The 17,572-nt window shown below is 52.8% G+C and overlaps 1 protein-coding gene across 6 annotated transcripts in view; it reads left to right on the forward strand.

The window, feature by feature from the left end:
• Positions 1 to 17,572, forward strand: part of GRAMD1B (GRAM domain containing 1B) — a 252,750-nt gene that overhangs the window by 93,011 nt on the left and 142,167 nt on the right. Inside the window, exons 1-2 of one of the 6 annotated variants that reach the window (XM_014587923.2) lie at positions 9,969 to 10,047; positions 10,598 to 10,641. The exons of the other annotated variants lie outside the window; for them this stretch is intronic. The gene's annotated coding sequence lies outside the window, so the exon portion shown is untranslated. Of the gene's footprint in view, positions 1 to 9,968; positions 10,048 to 10,597; positions 10,642 to 17,572 lie in introns of those variants that run through there. 6 annotated transcript variants of the gene reach the window in all.

The following is a 17,572-nucleotide window of genomic DNA, read 5'->3' on the forward strand; positions in this document are numbered from 1 at the left end:
AGAGAGATAGAAAGAGAGAAACCACCCCCGGGGGGTTGGCCACACTGCAGTCCCTCTCCTCCATTCCCCTCCTGGGATCCTGGGCATGTATGCACACACTCCTAGCATGAGTCTCAAGCCACCAGGTCTGGGACTCAAACTGTGGTCAGTCATGTGGGAGTCTCGCGATGCAACTGCCATGCATCTGCTGGTCCTGTGAACACCCTGTTAAGGAAGGTGATCCCTAGGAAAATTCCGCATCAATTATAGCAGACAGGGATTGTGTGTTACATGACGTGCTCACCCTGGGGCAGCATCCCTTAGAAGAACCTTGGGTCAGCCTGGAGAGGCCCTGGCCGCAGTCTCCTCCATGGCTTCCTCCGTGTGTTGCAGGGTTGCAGCTCCGTCCAGGAACTGGGTGGATCTGTGCTGCTTTCAACCACATCCTCAGATCCCTGGAGGAAACTAGAGCTAACGGGTCAGGCTCCTGTCCCCACTTAGACCTTTCCTCCAGGCTTGTCCAGGCGGACAGGGGAGTGCACCACCCCTCCAATGAGGGGCCTGGGGCTGCTGTTTCTTACTGAGCACTGGCTCTGGGGGCGCAGCCTGCCTTCCACTGATTCCCGCCTTTCTCTCAGCACCGGCAGTGGTCACAAGGACCCCCGAGCGTCCTCATGCTCTGGTGGCATTTGGACAGCCCTCACATCCACCCTCCTCCTCTCCCAGTCTGCATGGTGGAGCCCTGCACTCTTGCTGCCTGGAAGGTAAGGCGAAGGTGCCCCCCATCGCACATACATATACACACACACACACACACACACACACACACACACACTGAGCCCCTGCAGAGCTAGTCCTGAGGCTTCCCGTGTGGAATCAAAGCCAGGCTGGGAGACTGGCGTGGAAGTTGGTACCAGCATAGGAGTAAGCCCTCAGGGCAGGAAGCGGCCGCTGTCTGCACTTAGGATTGCCCCCCTTTGGAACCACTTGCATAACTGTGTCATCTGAAGGTGCGGAGCAGCTGCTGGCTGGAGGCGGTGCAGTGCCCGGAGGTGGGAAGGAGGGCTTGCGTAACCGTGCTGAGTGTGCACCGTGGCAGGTGCAGGTGGCGTGGGGGTGAGGGGACCTCAGGGTGTGCCCGGGCCCCCCCCCACCGAGACCCCCAGGACACTGCATGTAAAGGCGGCATGGCTGTAGCTGACGTGTGTGAAGTGTGCCTCTTACATGTCAGTCACTGTGTTCTCAGGGACATGTCACCGTTTTCATATGGAACCCATTTTATAGGTCAGAAGACTGAGGCTTAGAGACTTCGTAACTGAAATAGGAGCATGTAGCTCTTAAATAATGGGCCAGGGGACCAGCAGATGGTGTAATGGTTAGATCACTGGACTTCCACATGGCTGCCTGCGGTTTGAGTCGTGGACCTGGAGGCTTGAAACTCACGCTGGGCATATGTGCGTGCATGCCCAAGATCCCGAGAGGATATGGAGGAGAAAGGATTGCGGCATGGCCATCTCCCCTGGGGGGTTTCTTGCTTTCTGCCTCTCTGTTTCTTTATGTCTCTCTGGAGTGCACATGTGCCCTATAGCAGAAATCTCTCTAAAAAAAATTAATAGTAATAATAATAATGGGTTAGAGTTGGAACCAGACTAGGCTACACTGCCCTGCCCAGTTCCAGAGGCCACAGTGGAGGTAATACCGCTTGGTCTCCTGTTGCTCGAGGGGGTCTCAGCGATTACTGGCAGCTGTCCTCCCCCCCATTTGACGATCCTGTTACCTTGAAGACCTCAGGCACAGGACAGCCCTGAGGCCAGCAAAGGCCCCCGATCCTGCATAAGGTGGACCCCCTAAGCCACCTGTGGACTGCTACCCTGGCACCCCCTTACCCAGCAGGAAGGACTGAACCCGGAACAGCCCTTCCTTGAGGTCTCCTTCCCACCACCAAGGGTGGGTGCCGCGGGGGACTGGCCCCTAAGGCTCAGCTGCTTCCCTTCCACTCGGGTTCTCACATGTGCGTCCCTCCCTGCTCACACCACCACCCACGTCCTCACAGCCAGCACCTGCCCTCAGAGCAGCTGGGCTTCGAAGGCTGATTCCAAGGGGACCTGGGGGCCCGGGGCCGCCTTCCCGGTCCACAGCCCCTCCCTGACACTTGGGTCAGATCTTCTCACGCACACTTCCACTTTGGGTTCTTTATTTTTTTAAACACACACACATTTTATATAGAGGGCTTGCACTCACCAGAGACACGGAGAGCAAGAGGGGAAGTTCCCATGGGCGTGCTCCTGCTGCAGTCCCTTCTCCATTTCTTCACTCTTTCAGGATCTGAGCACATACATTTGTACCCGGCATGTCCGTCCAGTCACTGGGCCGGGATTTGAACTGCAGTCTTCCATGTAGGCTCCAGCTTGATGACTGACTGCCGGCACCGGGAGTGCAGCCTGCCTGCCACTGATCTCCGCTTTTCTCTCAGTGTCCGCGGTGGTCACGGGGTCTCCCCAGTGGCCTGCGTCCGCAGGGCTGCCCTGCCCCTGGCTCTTGAGTTGCTTGTTCCTCTTTCTCTTCTCCCTTCTAACCTGCTGGGTTTCCCTGATTTATTTTATTTTATTTTATTTTATTTTATTTTCCTATAGGGCACGTGTACTCTCTGGACAGAGACAGAGACAGAAAACACCCCCCCCAGGGGAATGGCCACACCACAGTCCCTTCTCCATTCTCCTTTAGGGATTTTGGACATGCACATAAACACATATGCCTGGCATTTTTTTTTTTTTTTTTTTAAGAGAGATTTTTGCTATTAGGCATATGTGCTTGCCAGAGAGACAGTGAGAGACAGAGACAAAAAATGAGAAATCACCCCTGAGGGGATGATCATTCCGTAATCCCTTCTCCTTCATTCTCCTCTTGCGATTTTGGGCATGCACATGCACCCGGCGTGAGTTTTAAGCTGCTGGGCCCGGGACTCGAGCCATGGTCGACTACATGGGAGTCCAGCAACGGAACCATTATGCCATCTCCTGGTCCCAACCCAGCCACCAGGTCTAGGACTCAAACTGTGCAGTCCGCGGTGCAGGGTCCTGGCGTTTTAGCCGCCACACCATGGCGAGCCCCAGTTTGTTCGTTTCTCTAGAGGGGAGAGAGACAGATGCCACCTGGGTCTTCACTCCGAGATCCATCCCGCCCCAGCCGGCCCACGTCACTGTCCATGTGAGTGTACCTGGTGTGCACTGGACGGCCCCAGGCCTTCTCTCACCTGCCTCTGCACTTTGTCAAAGGTCTTGACGTGACCTCTCTTTCTTTTATTTTCACGTGGACTCTTACTGCTTTTGCTGACCTTTGTCTCTGAACCCTGCGGTAGGCTCCTATGGCCGTCAGTGTCACTCGGTATCCCCACACACTGTCTCCTGTCGTGCTCCCTCCTCCACATCCCACTACCATCTGACCTCTCTCAAATTCTTGTTCTCCCAAACAGTAGGTGGGTTGGTCCCGTCAACCACAGCCATTGTTGTCTCTCTGTGGCTTAAAACTCCCTACTCTGGAGGGAGAAGGCACATGGATTAGGGTAAAACAGATGGTAACCCAGTGAAGAAGAAGCAAACAGGTGGGTCCAGCAAGTGGTGTCGTGGTTAAGACTCTGGACTCCCATATGGCAGACTACGGTTCAAGTCCCAGACCTGACGACTTGAAAATCACACCGAGTGCATGTGCATGCATACCCGCAATCCCAGGAGGAGACTGGAGGAGAAGGAATTGTGGTGTGACCATCCCCTTTGGTGGGTGATTTCTCACTTTTTGTCTCTCTGTCTCTCTCTGTCTCTTTCTGTCTTTCTGGTAAGAACACACTCTCTATAGCAAAAATCTCTCTCAAAAATAAAATAGAAAGCAAACACACAACACTTAAGGGCACTTTTATTGTGTGCCAGATGCCACACTAAGCTCCTTGCACATGGTGTCTCAGTTAGTCTTCATTACTGCCTGAGCGGGGTACGGTTACCCCGTGTTACAGGTGAGGAAATGGACACGGGGAGCCTAAGCAATGTGCCTGAGGTCACGCAGGTGGCATGTGGTCCCCATCTAAGCTCTTCCTGTGCCCAGCGCCTCTCTAGGGGGTAGGAAACAGGCAGAAGAGAGTCCCGGGGACACTCACCCCTGGGAGCACAGATCCGCTCCCTTCCTGTTATCTCTCTTCCTCCCTCCAGAGAACCTGTCACCTTCCTTAGGCTGGTAGCAGCATCAGTGACCTCTCAAGGTCTTCCTGTGGAGTGCCTGAGGTCCTGTGCCCGTGCCCCTGCCCCCTCACCGTCCTCTCCGTTTACAGCCAGAGTCCACAGAGAGGAGCGTTCACTCTCCGCACCGCAGAAACCTGCCTCTGTAGCCTCAGGACGGGTGGAGAGATCTCGCAGACTTTGGGCACGGCTGTGACTCAGGACTACAATTCCCAGGGTGCAGCAGGGGCGGCTCTGCTGGGCACGTGGCTTCCTCGCAGCCAGCCCCCAGGAGGCAGTTGCTGCGGAGGCTCTCCCTGGGAGGCAGGTGCGCGTCCACCTGAGCGGGGCTGTCCCCGGGAGCCGTCCACGCCTTTCTTCTCTCGGTGCATAGTGCATTGATGAAGTTGGGAAGTAATGCCTGGGGTCAAGGAATTAATGCGGAAAATTGCCCTGAGAGCGAGGGTATAATGAAGAGGTGTTTCTTTTTCCACTAAATATTGGACAGAATAGAGTGAGCTAAAGTAGAAGAGGATGCTTCCGGTTTCTGTTCATCTTAAAGTAGATGCACAACACAGAAGGGTTATTTATCCTGTAAGAAGTTACTCAGGTCACGCCTTTCCTGGCCAGTAGCAGAGGCGTGGGTTTTACTTTTCACATCCCACAGCCAGGAACCACATTCTCTTTACTGATATTTCTTTCATTTAAAAAAATTATTATTTCTTCATTTATTCCCATTTGTTATTGTTTTTTAATTTGGCCAGACAGAGACAGAGAGAGAGAGAAAGAGAAAGTGAGAAAGTCGCCAGTCCAGGACTTGAACTGTCCAGGACTTGAACTGCGGTCGTCCATGTGGGAATCCAACGCCTTTAACCACCACATCACCTGCTGGCACCTCCCCTTTTTTTTTTTTTTTTAATTTCCAGAGGGTATGTTTGCTCACCAGAGAGAGAGAGAGAGAGAGAGAGAGAGAGAAGAAACCTCAATGGGATATGCCCACACTGCAGTCCCTTCTCCATTTCTCCTTCTTGTTGGGTGGGATTTGGGGCATGTGTGCACATGTGTCTGGTGTGATTTTCAAGCAGCTGGGACCGGATTTTGAACCATAGCCAGCCGTATGGGATCCAGTTCCTTTAATCATTATATCATAAGACCAGCCCGAATTTTAATTTTTTTTTTTTTTTGAAAAGCTTATTTTAAGGCTGGCCTTGTGGCCTGGTTAAGAGAGCTAAATCCAGGGCCAGCAGATGGCAGAGTGATTATGTTGCTGGACTCCCACAGGACTGACCATGGTTCTAGTCCCGGACCCTGTGGCTTGACAAAGTCATGTTAGGTGCATGTGTGTGCATGTCCAAGGTCCTAGGAGGAGAATGGAGGAGAAAGGATTGCGGCATGGCCACCCCCCAGGGGTCAATTTCTCACGTTCCTTCTGTCTCTCTCTCTCGTACGTGTATGTGCCTTTCAACAAAACCTTTTAAAAAAAAAACAACAACAAAGAAAAGGGCTGAATCCCACAGAGCTGACTGCATGTTTCAAATCCTGGGCCCAGCTGCATAAAAAACACGCGTGCGCCTCCAAATCCCGACAGGGTGGAGAAATGGAGAAGGAACTGTGGCGTGCCCACGCCCCATTGGAGGGTACTTTCTCCACCTCTCTGTCTCTGTCTCTCTCCGGTAAGTACATGCGCCCACTGGCAGATTTAAAAGTTTACTTCATTATAGGGACCAGCAGTTGGCAAATGACTATGTCACTGGACTCCCATGTAGTTGACAATGATTTGAGTCCCAGATCCGGTGGCGTAAACTCATGCCGGGCGTGTGTGCGTGCGTGCCCAAGATGCCGAGAGGAGAACGTAGGAGAAGGGACTGGGGCATGGCCATCCCCTCTCGGGGGGGTGATTTCTTGCTTTCTGTCTCTCTGTCTTTCTGGCTAGCGTACATGCCCTGTAGCAAAAACCTCTCCAAGTTCACTTCATTATGATAGTGTAAGCACATGCACGTAAGAGAGAGGAGAGAGGAAGAGGGAGAGCAGCACCCCTGCGGCGTGTAATCCGTTGCCCCAGCCCTCCAGCTTCTCAGGCTCCTGGGTTCCTGCACACATGCCCACATGTTTTCAGCCATCCCGGGGATCAAACCCATGTCTTGGTTGGCCGTGTGGCTTCTCACAGTACTGTGGACCATCCCACCTCGGCCGGGCCTTCAGGTTTTATTCTTTCTTCCATGAGCAAGAGGGGACCAGCAGTTGGCCTAATGTCTGTGTGGCACATCTCCCACGTAGTCAACCGCAGTTCAAGTCCTGAACCCGGTGGCTTAAACTCACACCGGGTGCTTGTGCATGCCCGAGATCCCGAGAGGAGAATGGATGAGAAGCTATTGCAGCATGGCCATCCCCCCATAGGGGTGATTTCTCGCTTTCTGTCTGTCTCTCGCTGTCTTTCTGGAGATCCCATGTGCCCTATAGCCAAAACCTCTCCAAAAAAAAAAAAAAAAAGAGAGAGAGAAGAGAGACGGAGCTGAGAAATGCATTGCTTCGTTAGATGTGCACAGAACCTCTGCCGGCACTCTATCTACACGCTGCCGCCCATGCCCACCACCCAGGCCCGCGGGCTGAGTCTTCAAGGACTGAGTAGGTAAACGTTCTCTCTAAAAAATATTAAAACTTGCCAGGCATATGTGTTTATGTGCGTGTCCAAAATCCCTAAAGGAGAATGGAGGAGAAGGGACTGTGGTGTGGCCATTCCCCTGGGTGGTGGTTGGGGGGGGGGGGTTTTCTGTCTCTCTCTCTCTCTCTCCAGAGAGTACATCTGTAAATGTTCTTGGTCATTTGAGAAACAGTAGACGCCCATTAAGTCGGGTCTGATTTCTGTGTGATTTTGGTGAAATGGAACGTCTCCTTCCTGTGCATGAGCCTTCTGCTCACCATCTGTTTGTGTATTTGACTGTCAGCTGGGAACAGCGAGGACCGCAGGCCACAGCAATGGCCAGAGGGACATGCAGGCCTCTGAGCAGAGAGGGTGGCGTGTGGAAGGGCACGGCCCCCACACCTTTGTTTTTTTGTGGGGTACACTGGACCTTGACTGCAGGCTTGCAAAGCCTCTGAGCCTGTTTTCTTTTTTTTCCATAGGGTGCGTGTGCTCTCTGGAGATAGAAGTGGGAGAGGGAGGAAAAGTGAGACATCACCCCCCACCCCCAGGAAGGTTGCTGTGCTGCAGTTGCTTTTCTGTTCTCCTTTCGGGGTCCTGGGCATGTGTGCCTGGCGTGTTTTCAGACGGTGGGTCTGAGACTTCAGCTGTGCAGTTGGCCATGTGGGGTTCTGTTACCTTAACCTCCACGCTGCTCGCTAGCCTTACTGCCCCTTATTTTAAATCTGGATGGTAGGATTAAAGTGAGCATGACTAAATCTTTTACTCTTTTTAAATCTGAAATGAATTTTCACTGTCCACAGGGTATTAGTTTAATTGTATACACCAAACTCTGGATCATCTCATGATTTTGGGGATCTAATGTTGATAATATGTTTTCTTATAATTTGCCAGAAATAGGGCAGGGGCCAACCGGTGGCATGGTGGTTAAGGTAGCTGGGTCCTACATGGCCAGCTGAGTGGTTTGAATCCTGGACTCAGAGGCCTGAAAAACACGCCAGCACAAGCACATGTGTGTCCAAAATCCTGAGAGGAGAATGGAGAAGGGATTGTGGTGTGGCCACCCCCTCAGGGGGGTTGCTTTCTTGCTTTCCCATTCTCCTTCTCTGTCTCTCTCTCTGTCCCTCTCCAGCAAGTGCATGTACTGTATAGCAAAAACTTAGGAAAAAGAAGGAGGGGGGGGCCAACTGCTGGCATAATGGCTATGTCGCTGGACTCCCATGTAGTTGACTGCGGTTCGAGTCCCAGACCCGGTGGCTGAAACTCATGCCGAGCACGTGTGCACGCGTGCCCAAGATCCCAAGAGGAGAATGGAGAAGGGATTGCGGTGTGGCCATCCCCCTGGGGTTGATTTCTCGCTTTCTGTCTTTCTGTCTTTGTGGCAAAGGCACGCACCCTATAGCAAAACCTCTCCAAAAAAAAAAAAAGAAAAGAAAAGAAAAAAGAACAAACAAAAGAAGAAGAAGGAAAAAGGAAGGCTCTCAAAGGGAAATACCAAGGTAATTGAGGTTTACATTCTCTGAGCCGGTGATAATGGAGTGCAGGGAGTAGACTGAAGAGGAAAAACGAGTGAAGGGAAATTTGGGAGCATGTTGGTAGGAAGCCATTTGGGCTTTGAAGGTGGGCTTCGGTCCCAGTTCTGCTTTGCTAACCACGTGCACCTGGGCAAGTCATTTAAAGTCTCTGAATCTCAGTTTAATTCTTTTCTGAGTGGGCAAAACAGTATGTACCTATGGGATCCTTTGAGAATCCCTGCAGAGAATGGATTGGGCTGGGCGTTTTACATGATGGAGCGTTGTACAGAGAGTCGTCACTGTCATGGTTCTTGTCATCAGGCTGGGCCCTGGAGTGCTGCGGAAGCTGGTCACGTGGTCGGTGTCGCTGCTGTTTTGGAAAGCTCTGTTCCATCCTTTGGGCTGGTTATGAAGTTGGGCTTGACCAGAAGCAGAGGGTAGAGGAGAACGGGCGGACACACACACCCCTCACATGTCAAGTGACCACATGGTCATTGTCTCCTATTCATTCTCATCACTTGCTTTGTATTTTCCACTTAAAATTTATGGTGCATGTTATAAGGGTGCATGCACTCACCAGAGAGAGACATAAAGAGAGAAAGAGAAAAAGAGAGAAAGACCCCCCCAGGGGCACGGCCACACTGCAGTCCCTTCTTTACTCTTCTCAGGATTTGGGGCATGCACGCACATGTGCCTGGTGTGTTTTTCAAGCCATCGGGCCTGAGACTTGAACCACACAGCCACGTGAGATCAAGCCTCCTTAACCATCACTTGCTTAACCCTTGCTTCACTGTGTTTTCTGTGGTCTAGGGGCTGGATTGGGAGTAGGAACAGAGAAGGGAAGGAGGGGGAATGAGGAGGGGTCATTTCTTTCGGGACCTCCCTGTACCTGGGGAAAATCTGAAGTGCAAACCAGCACCAGGACGCTGACATCAGAGCTTTGACTCTTGGGTGGTTTTCTGCGCCCTAGTTTCCTCATCTGTAAGATGGAGCTGGACCCTGAGGTCCCATCTCCCTATAGCCTTTCGTTGTGGTGAAATGGACAGGCAGAAAGGATTCAGGGTCCACAGCACCGCAGCAGCAAGCCCAGTGAGGGCCATTGTAGGGACGGGGGATGAAGGGAGGGGATGCCAGCAGAGGTGTGCGGGGTGCCCCAGCACATGGGCCTTCCCCCGCGATCCTGCTGGAGGCTCAGTGCACACCAGGGCCCTGTCCTTTCGGCCTCCTAGAGGGAGTGCCAGGCTGGGAGTGCCGCGCTGGCTGGTCCGCGGCTCTGCTGCCAGACGCACGCAGTGACTGCGCACCGTTCTCTGTGAACCCTTGCACGTCCGTGGAAACGCCTGCCGCCGCCTGCGGCCCTCCTCCGTTGATCTCCTGGGGTCCCGGCCCCTTTCCCTGGCCAGGACAAAGCCTGTCCCTGGTTGCTCCAGTGCAGTGGGCCAGAGAGGAATCTGAGCCGCGCGGAGCCACGCCGAGCAGCAGCGGCCTGTCCCCCTGCAGGAAACCTAGAGTGATGAATGGGGCTGGATGAAGTCATCTCGCTCCTCCAATCAGGCTGTTCCAGAGAGCCAGGGCCTCTGCTGATCCTGCCGGCTGTCGCTGCTCTCATGTACCCTTAGACAGAGGCCGCCAGTCTCTGGGAGTGGAGGGTGTGAGCCGCCTGCCCGGCTCCTGTGTAGGCCTCAGTCAGTCTGAATGTTATTGCAAGGTGAGTGCTTCACGGCCGTCCCTCTCCCCTGCACCCTGCACTGCCATGACGCCCGGTGTGGGCTCACAGACCGGGCCCCTGCACATCACCTCTGCTTCCACCTGAGCGCCTGCAGCTTCCTGGAGGTTCTCACGCGCCCCTGCCAGCCCCTCGCCTCCTCCCTTCCTGCCACCCCAGCACCTGCTCAGCACCGCCAGCACGCCTCTGCCAGGCTCCCCTCTCCTGACCCGTAGGTGCCAGCGGAGGGGCTGGGAGGGCAGGCCTCACCTGTACGCCTGTCCCCCAGCAGGGGGAGCCTGGTGCGACCACACCTGCCTCCTGGAGGGAGTCCCAGGCAGGGGAGGTGGCCTGACTCAGCCTCCTGGGTGTCCGTGGTGACACAGGGCCTGCCGGGACCCTGGACTCCATCCTCTCCTGCCTGCAGAGCAGTCCCGGGGCTGCGAGTGGACACGGGCCGGCCCTTCCCGGCCGTCGACGGGGTGGTTTGGTCCTTGCGGGGGACTTCGGTGACTCTGACTTTTTTCCTCTGGCCGGTGCCGCTGCTGCGTAGGCCAAGGAGAGATGATGGAGCCGGCCGACATGGCGACGGCAAAGGTAGGATGGAAATGCTGCCGGCCGCACTGTGCGTAAGTGGCTTTGCTTGGCCAGTTCTGCCTTCGGGTCACCTCCTGTCCCTCTGTCCCTCAGCCAGCCACCCTTGAGCACCCAGGGGCTGGGTCCGAGTGGCGGGCACTCGTGATGAGCACCGGCCTCAGGAGAGGGCGGAGCGTGGCTCCCCGAGCCCAGGCCCTCCTCCGTGCCAGCCTGGGCGGGCAGGCGGGCGGAGGGCTGGGGCCTCTGTCTGGACCCTGCGTCTGTCCATTTCTTTAGCTTTGCCTTGCTTTCGTGGGTCTTTGCCCTGGCCTAGTTTGATAACCTCCTCCTGGATTCTGTCTGGTCCCTCCGTCTGTCCCCACACTACAGTGTCGGCTGCATCCACGCGTTCTTAACCTCCCGTGTGCTTCCCGTCCCCGCCTGTTGTGTATGGAAGGGGTGGGGTGGGATGGGGTGGGCCGGGCGGCCTTAAGCAGAGGCTGCCTCATCCTGCAGCAGATGTTGGCCCTGGGATTGGTGAGGAGCTGGCTCTGAGTGGCAGATGCTGCTGCTGTCCCCTCCCATGGCTCGCCCGATGCCCCAATGGCATTGCCAGTTGGGCACCTGCAGGGATAGCGTGCCTGGGTGCAGTGCCGACCCATGGGTACACTAGAGGGCGTTCCCGAGGTGGCCGCAGGCCTCTCGTGCTTCCTGCTTGCAACTAGAAACTCGGTTTTCTGTGTGTTTCTGTAAACAAGGTCGTTGAGCCCCTGGGGGTGGACGGGGTGTGAGCAGCCGAGTCTGTGCAGCCAGCCCACCCGTGTGCAGTTCTTCCAGACTATTTTGGGCCAGATGGCAGGCTCTCCCCTCTCTCAGAGACAGAAGACTAGACCAGGCTCAGACTCTGGAGCAGTTGGGTCCCATGTGCTGTGCATGGAAGAGAGCGGGGTACACGGCCAGGCTGCGCGGCGCTGCAGGCGGTGGTGTGGCAGAATGGTTTGCACACGTTTCTAGGACTCACAGGCCTGGGCTCGCGACACCTTCTCCCATCCCTACGTGCTGTGTGAACACATGCAAGTCACTAAGCTCCCTGGGCTTTCGTCTCCCAGTCTGCACAAAGGTGGAAACACATCGGCTTTAACAAGCTGGGGTCTGTCAAGCACTCAGTTTCCTTGGAAGGAAGGAGCTAGAGAGAGCAAAGCTAAGTGAGAATGGCCTAGGCTCCTCCCTCCTCTGGCTCCCCTTGCTCCTCCTTTCCTTCTCCTCTGACATCTGAGTGCCCTTGGAGCACGGGATGGTGCAAGGCGCCGTATCCCTGCAGCACACGCTGGCAGCACCCCTGCAGCACGCGCTGGCAGCTGCTGGAGTGGGGACCTGCGACCAGGTTTGGGTCCAAAGCAGTTTGCTGCAAGCAGTTTGCTCTCTGGCTGGAAGTCTGCTGCCGGGAGGCAGGGCAGGGCCTGGCATATCTGCAGCTCACCAGGCTAGGGAAGCCTTAAAGGGGGTTTTGGGGAGTGGTGGTAGGGATGCTCTTGGGAAGGTGTGTGTGTGTGGTGGGGGGCTGGAAGTGACTCTGCCCTTAAAGTGGAGAGGGTAGAAGAGGCCCTTATGCCTGTATTTGCATATGGAAGTGGAAGCTCAGAGGCCACCTCCTCCTTAGGCCCTCCCCAGCCCTTAATCTCTCTGCAGATTATCTGCTCAGGGTCAGAGTCAGGCCTGGGCTCAGACTGGTCCCAAGGTTAGCATTTGCTTTCAGGGCCTTGACCAGAGTGCACATCCACTTGGTTATAGAAACAGGTGCCATTCCACCCCTGCACTGGGGATCTTTCTCTTTACCTTCTTATTATACCAGTCCCTTTGGAAGGAGTTTAGTTCAGGCATTTTCTTTTTCTTTTTTCTTTTTTTTTTTTTCTTTAGAGGTTTTTGCTATAGGGCGCGTGCACTCACCAGAAAGACACAGAGAGACAGAAAGCGAGAAATCATCCTCCAGAGGAGGATGGCCATGCCGCAATCCCTTCTCCTCCATTCTCCTCTCAAGAGCTTGGGGCATGCACACACATGCGCTCGGTGTGAGTTTAAGCCACCGGGTCTGGGATGAGAACCACGGTCTACTACGTGGGAGTCCAGCGACATAGCCATTATGCCAACTGCTGGTCCCGATGGTCCCTATTTTCTTTTTTTATTATTTTTTTTAAATTCACGATAGCCTTGTGTGCATGAGAGAGACAGATGGGGATGAGCCCTTGACAAGATCTGGTCATTTTGTGATCTCTCTCCCGTAGCTTCCAGCACCGACATCCAGGACGCTCTGCACTGGGCCACCTGGGTTGTGCCTGCTTCAGGGATTTCAACCTGGGCCTGCAAACCATGAAGGGCCCGATGAACTCCTTACGGTCCATAGCCCCCCCTCAGTAGTCGGGAGAATTGTGTGTCCCTGCATTTACTGGAGAGTGTTCCCATGTATCATCTGGGGTCCGGAAAGCCGCGGCTCAGAGAAACCTTACCTGACCAAGGTGCTCCGTGAAGGGCCTGTCCACATAGCTCAGGGACACAGAGAACCTGCCCGTTCTGGCCGAGGGACTGAACCCTGATCATGTGGCAGAGCAGCTGAGCATAGAGTACAGTTCATACTGTGACTCTGGTCAGCCACGGACATACGTGTGGGTGTCATTTTTTTTTAGATGTCTACATACATGGCTGTGTGCCCTCCTAACCTCAGCCTGGGCCTCTTTTTTTTTTTTGCAGGGGGGGAGGTTTTTGCCATAGGGCACATGCGCTTGCCAGAAAGAACAGAGAGAGACAGAGAGACAGAAAGTGAGAAATCACCACCCAGGGATTGCCACACTGCAATCCGTTCTCCTCTTGGGATCTTGGGCACACATGCACACGTGCCCAGCGTGAGTTTAAGTCACCGGGTCCAGGATTCGAACCGTGGTTGACTACCTGGGAGTCCAGCGACATAGCCATTATGCCAACTGCTGGTCCCAGCCCGGGCCTTTTTATTTCTGAGAGAATGTTCCTAGAATTTCCCTTTAGCCTTGGGGAGACTTACCCCAGACTGCCAGGGCCTTGGGTGGAACTGTGGTCAGATCCTGATGACCACACCGCTGCTAGGCTCTCCAGGGTGCCCGGAGGCACGTCTCCATTCCTGGAGACCCTGAGTTCCGAGATGGCCTTCCTGCGGTGCTATGGTGATTATGGTGCTACTGGGTTTATTTATTTTATTTTATTTTTAATTTTTTTTTCTCGGTGGTGAGGGAAAATTGCACTTTCAGGGGCCAGCAGGTGGTGTGGTGGTTAAGGTGCTGGACTCCCACATGTCTGTCTGCGGTTCAAGTCGCAGACCTGGAGGCTTGCTTTTCACTTTCTTTCTCTTTTTCGGGTGAGCCCTATAGCAAATTAAAAATATATATAAAATAATAATGATAAATAAATAAATAATTCTTAAAATGAAAAAAGCCCTGCAGTTTCGGAGTGGGGTTCTCTAGTGTCCCGACATGGCTGTGGTATGCTGAGTAGATGTAAAGTGCAAAGAGTGAGAAAAAAAAGTAGGACAGGAAATTTGGGGAAAAAATTGGAGAGATAAGGCATTTTGGGGACACAGATATGGTTTATTGTTTGATGAGGACGTGTATATGTGCTCCACTGGGTTGGACTGAAGTGTGTGTCACGCTGAAGTCTCCCTCAGCTAAAGTCTCTTTACAATCTAAATGATGCATAGCAATTAAATGTATAAATAATAATTAAAATTAATAAATAAATAATAAAAATAAATGGGGGAAAAAGATAAGTAGATGTATAGTGATTAAATTAAAATAAATAAGTTAATTAAAGGGACCAGTTGGTTGTGTAGTGGGTAAGGTGCTGGACTCCCATGTGGCCAGGGGCGGTTCGAGTCCCAGACCTGGCTGCTTGAAATTCAGTCCATGCACATGTGTGTACATGCCCAAAATCCCAAGAGGAGAATGGAAAAGGAATTGCAGTGTGGTCATACCCCCGGGGAGTGATTTCTCGCTGTTTATGTCTTTCTCTGTCTCTCTGGTAAGCGCCCTGTAACACAAATCTCTCTAAAAATAAAGGGACCAGCAGCTAGCATAATGATTGTCACTGGACTCCCACGTCATAGATCACGGTTTGAGTCCCAGACCCAGAGACTTAAAACTCTCGGTGTGTGTGTGTGTGTGTGTGTGTGTGTGTGTGTGTGTGCACGTGTGTATGTGTGCCCAAAATCCTGAGAGGAGAATGGAGGAAAAGGGACTGTGGTGTGGCCATCCCCCCCAGGGGGTGACTTCTCATTTTTTGTCTCTCTGTCTGGCTCTGTGTCTCTGGAGAGTGCATGCACTCTATAGCAAAAATGTCTCTCAAATAAATAAACAAAATAAAACTAATTAATATTTAAAAAGCTATGTAGATGATAAATTGTATCCTGAGAGTTCCTGGCTCAGCCTTGAGCAAAGGTTCTGGGAAGCAGTCGTCGGTTTGTCCACTCTGCAGATGTGCATTAAGGGCCTGGTGTGAGCCGGCAGCGGGTGGGAGGGCTTCGAAGCCACGCTCACCTCACCCAGAGCACCGGAGCGGCAGGTCGCAGGTTCTGGGGGAGAAGACTGAGTAAACCAATTTTGACAACACAAAAGAATACGAGTTCTAACAAAAGTACAAGCCGCCAGGGAAGCTCAGAATGACCCGACTGGGTGGTTTCACAGGGCTTTCTGAAGACCCGAAGTGTGGAAAGGGAGGTATCAGGTGGATGAGCGCGGATCCAGCTGCGACTGGGAGGTGGCCATCTCTGGGTTCAAATACTGCCACTCACTTGCTGACTCTGGGAGTTGAGCGAGTTTGGCCTGCCTTTTTTGGCCTCAGTTTCCCCCTTTGTAAGGGAAGATGGCAGTGACACGTGTGGCTGTCATGAGGGTTAAGAGAGGTAGCGGACATAAGATAGCTGCCACGCCATGGTTGTTCCCGAGTGGTCGCTGCTGGCATTGGGTCTGCCGGACAGGACAGGGACAGCTCGAATGTGGCAGCTCCAGGTCACGTCAGGGGGCTTTGCAGGACCGGAGCATGGACGTGCGTGGACAGCAGCTGGGAGCTGAGGTTCCGGAAGCCGTGTGCAGTGCTGAGGCAGTGTGAGTTCCAGGAATGAGTGAGGGACATGATGACGTTCCCCGACTTGCTTTATGAACAGTGCCCTCTGAATCCAGGGTGACAAAGACGGTCACTCATTTTGCTCCCTCTCTGGCAGTTTACTTTTTCACGTGTCTGTCTAACCCCCCATGAGGTCCTTGAGGATGGGGGTAGTTGTTTTCTATTTATATGCATTTTACTTTTTGCTATAGAGTGCATGCACTTGCTGCGAAGAGACAGAAAGAGTAAAAGTGAGTGACCACGCCCCAGGGGTATTGGCCATGGCGCAGTCCCTTCTCCTTCATTTTCCTCTCGGGCTTTTGGGCATGTGCACACATGCATCTGGCATGATTTTCAAGTTGCTGGGTCAGGACCTCGAACTGCATAGTTAGCCATATGGGAGTCCAGCGCCTTACCCTTCATGCCACTTGCAGGCCCTTGTTTTTATTTTTGTAATCCACAGAGACCCTAGCATTTTGGGCTTAGAATAGGTGCTCTGTATTTGGTGAGGGAACAAACAGGGCAGGGCCAGCACAGCTGCTAACCCGAAGCTGAGGCTTGAGAGGCAGGGAAAGCCCAAAAGCGGGAATGCCATGGTCATCTTTCAGGAGCAGAATTGACAGGGTTAATACCTAATGAAATGGGTGATCAAAGACGAGGCAGGTAGAGGAAATTTTTTTTTTTAAGGTTGGTTGGTTGGTTTGTTTTGTCCCCCCGCCCCGTCAGACGTGTGTGCGTCACTGAGAGAGACAGGGAGATGGTGAGAGGGAAAATGAGAAATCGCCCCCCAGAGGGATGGCCACACTGCATTGGGCATGCACACACATATGATTTTCAAGCTGCTGGGTCTAGGGCTTGAACCTCTATTGGCCATGTGGGGGTCCAGTGCCTTAACCACCACGCCACCTGCTGGCTCCCTAGAATGAAATTTGGTCTACACTTGGGTGACTCGGTAGTTGATCGTGCCGTTTGTTGAGAGAGGTGGGAAGGACATGGGCGTATCCACCAAATAGCTCTGCTCACAAGACCAAGGGGAGCCGAGACCTGCTCTACTCGTGCGTGTCGTGATATTAAGAGAGTGCAATAATAAAATAAAAATGGATATAAAGAATAAAAATGCGGTGGTTTTGATTTGCAACTCCCTCCTAATGAGAGACGTGGAGCACTTTCCATACGCTTTTTGGCTGTTCGTCTCGGTCTCCTTAGAGTCGTCTCTTCAGCTCATTTGCCCACCTTTAATGGGGTTGGTCACTTTTTTGGGGTGAACTGCTTGAGTTCACTGTCATTTCTGGTGATCAGTCCCTTATCTGAGGCATAGTCTGCAAATATATTTTTCCACTCTGAGAGTTGTTGCTTCGCTCTAATTATTGTTTCTTTTGCTGTGCAGAAGCGTTTTCACCTGATGTAACCCTACTTGTTTATTTTTGGGATTATTGCCTGTGGCTGGGGGGGGGTCCTATTTAAGAGGGAAATGGCAGAGGATGAGAGGGAGGGAATGGGGGGGACGGAAGAAGTAAAGTAGTTAAGAAACACAATGGAACATGATCTGTTGACTGTAACAGGTGTGGTCATATCTGATTGGGCCAATATTTCATATATTTGGATGAGAAAATTCATTTGTATGCTGTAATGATATATAGTAAATGAATGTAGACTAAAAATCAGTTGGGAATTTATGAAAACACGAACAAAGAAAACCTATTTACTTTTGTTTATGTGTATTGATAAAAACAAAAACCAGTAAAACCATAAAAAGAGAGAGTGAGGGAGAATGCAGTAGGCATCAGGCCTGGAAGAGCCGAAGAGGAGCAGTGAGGAGGCTCTTCTATTC

The sequence above is a fragment of the Tupaia chinensis genome, unplaced genomic scaffold, assembly GCF_000334495.1.
Source record: "Tupaia chinensis unplaced genomic scaffold, TupChi_1.0 Scaffold000247_1, whole genome shotgun sequence".
Lineage (NCBI taxonomy): Eukaryota > Metazoa > Chordata > Mammalia > Scandentia > Tupaiidae > Tupaia > Tupaia belangeri.